The sequence below is a fragment of the Fukomys damarensis genome, unplaced genomic scaffold, assembly GCF_012274545.1.
Source record: "Fukomys damarensis isolate Sample0158 unplaced genomic scaffold, DMR_v1.0_HiC HiC_scaffold_19, whole genome shotgun sequence".
Taxonomy (NCBI): domain Eukaryota; kingdom Metazoa; phylum Chordata; class Mammalia; order Rodentia; family Bathyergidae; genus Fukomys; species Fukomys damarensis.
Genome location: NW_022900931.1, coordinates 44,649,908 through 44,652,959, shown reverse-complemented (window position 1 = coordinate 44,652,959; position 3,052 = coordinate 44,649,908).

Here is a 3,052-nt window from a genome sequence, read left to right as displayed (position 1 = left end):
TCAGTTTTCATGAAGCTAAAGTGTTTGCTGAAAGGACTATTGTTAGAGAAAATAAATTATTAGAAATGAGCATATGTGCATGTCTATAAATTCAAAGGCCTGGGGTGTTTGCTAATTAGAAACTTGTAAGTTATATTCTTGGACAGAGGTGAGAGCCATATTTCCTTTAAATCGGTGCAATCTTGAGGAGGGTGAGGTCTCAGTTTGGATTATAGTTTCCTTTAGTTATTGCTATTTAGAAAGAAGTATGGGCTCTGTCCAACAGAGGGAAAAAATGCAGCTGTGGCTGATGGAGACAAGAAGCAAAGAAAATAATTCACTTCCCTTTGAGTTCAGAAGTGCTCAAGTTGTCTTACCCAGGTGGAAACCTGGAGCTGCACTGAGGAGTCCAGATGTCAGGCTGCCTGGCTCGTTACACTTATGACCCACTTCCAGCCACTGGAGGGCATTTCCAGTCATGATTAGCAACTGTGCACACCACTGTGTCCTCATTAATTGCTCACTGCTTTCTCCCAGCATTTTTTCTTCTGTTTGTTTTTTCTTTTCCTTTTCTTTGTGTTCTCTGCCTTTCCCTAACCCAAGGATTTTTCTTTTCTTTTCCTATCTAGACGCCTCCCCTAGCACGAATTCTGCTGTGACAGCGGTTCACATCACTCTCTACCCTGGTGCCGCCTCATCTTTGCTCTCTGAGGTTGATAAATATGTAGTTGTAGCACGAAAAAGAGACTGGGTGTAGTCACTGGGGACTTCTCAGAGTGAAAACATCAGCGCGCTTTGCAGACACTGCCTAACTGAGAACAGCTTGAGAAAATAAGTTCTATGAAAAGGAGGAAGGAGGTCAGAGTGGCTAGAAAAATGTGAACAATAACTGAAATGTGGGGGAAAATCTATTTTAGGAAAACTGTGCCAAATTCAATATTCACTGTTTAAGAAAACCCTTTTTGGACAGGAAATCCTTGTCCCATACTAAATCCAGTAATTGAGAAATAGAAGTATCCTGAAAATGAACTTGGAAGAGTTTACTGTATATTTGCATAAAAAGCTTTACAAAGCCGAGAGTAAGAAGAAAGTAGTGTGGGAGCTTTAACAGCCTATTTATAAGAGTAATTTATGACAGTAATCTTAGTTATAAGAAAGACATAGTGCTACTTAGTTAGGATTGAACCTTGTCAATTAATAAAGTATGTTTTATTAGGAGGGAAACATTCCACTATTCAGTTAGCAAATCATCCTAATAAGGCATGAATTCAAGTGTAATAAGATTCTGTTTTCTCTAAAATGTTCTGTTATTCAGAATTTTCCATAATTTTTCCTTTCTTTGTAGGTAGTTTAACTCAGTGACAGTAAAATGTTTCTCATCCCTTGAAAGGCTTTTGCACAATGACTGGTTAACACCTGGCCCACAGGACTTTGGATAATCAAGTTCACAGTCTTCTAGCAGGGTGACTTCTGAGCTGTGGCTTGACATCCTTGGCAATATTTGACTCCCCCAAGCCCTTTCTCCTTGTCTCCAAATACTCTCATCCCTCTACCATCACCAATACACCTAACTTTGTCATATAGTACCCATATATATAGATCTATATATACATATATATCCCAGGTCACCTGGTCCTACTTCCTTTCAGCACCAATTGACCAACAGGTGTAGGGATAAATTAGTAAGTTCACTGTAACCAACAGAGTGCTGACAATATTAAAATTCAGTGGATAAATAACACCTCTGAAAAGAGCATTTAAAGCTTTACGATTCTACTAGGCTGCTTGATTTTCCATCAGCTTCCAAGTCCTTTCCTCTTCAATACTTTAATGAAGTGCTGATCAAAGGAGTTCTCCCTTCCACATACCCATACATGTTGGCACCTTTTCAGTTCCCCTTTTTGGCTGAAAGCTTTCAACCTTTATAATCCTTTCTGTTCCAGGAATCTCTGCCTTTTGTGTGGAAGGATAGTTAGCTGTGTTTCCCTAGGAGGCTGGAGCTCATGGCCAGTGGGAGAAGCAGCCACTGCTCATGTCTTTGCCTCCCAAAACACATTAGTGCCTATACTTGCAGGGAAGAGATAAAATCCTGATTTCCTAATCCAGGGAGTTTGGTGGGCATTTGATAGATGGATGGGGCAGCATTATCATGCTTTGATGGCAAAGCAAAGGGGGCCTCCTTTTCCCCCCACTGCTCTGATTTTTTGGTTAATGGAATAATTATATCAGAAGTCTACAAATCCTTTACCACCAATGATCACCAAGAAGTTGTATGACCCTCCCTCAGGCTGTTATAGTATACATGTACTTTTACATATAACTTCTAAACCTGCTTATAACTCTGAGATGTTAAGTTGTATGAACCCGGGGGGAAATCAAGTGGGATATTTTGAAGTTTTCATTTGTAAAATACGGTACCAGTTGTGTTGGATCCTTCTTATGTCTCTTACGTTTCCATCCCAAACATTACTTTTGTTTTCCTTTTGTCGAGTTCTCATTCTTTCAAACTCAATCCAGCGTGTATGTGCAATGTTGAATGTTCTGTTAGCATTTATAATTATTGTCATAAGGACTGCTTTTGGTGGCTAAGTTAGCTACAAATACAATGTGAGAGTTAAGGTAGCAAACCTGGAACATAAATCCGAGAGGGTAAAATGTGACTTGAGTAGGGACGAACTTACAAAGGCGTAAATAACAGGGTACTATACATACCTCATGGTAATTATTGTAAGAATAGTTTTATATAAGTGGCTTTAGAGTCAAACAGATTTCAGTTTGGATGTAGGTCTGAACTTTATACAGTGTTTTAACCAATTAATATTCTTAAACTCTATATCCTCCTCTATAAATCTGACACCATACCAGCATCCGAATACAAAGATTACATAAAAATAAAAACATGTATGTTGCCTAGTGCTTGGATTATATAAGGTTCTAGAAATATATATTTAATGTTTTCCATTTGTTTTAGGTATATGTATCTGCACTTGGGAAAAGGAAAGATTTTCTCACCTTGGTGAGTGTATTTCCACTCTGTTATCTGCTTTGTTGGCTTCTGGTTGAGTGAACATAG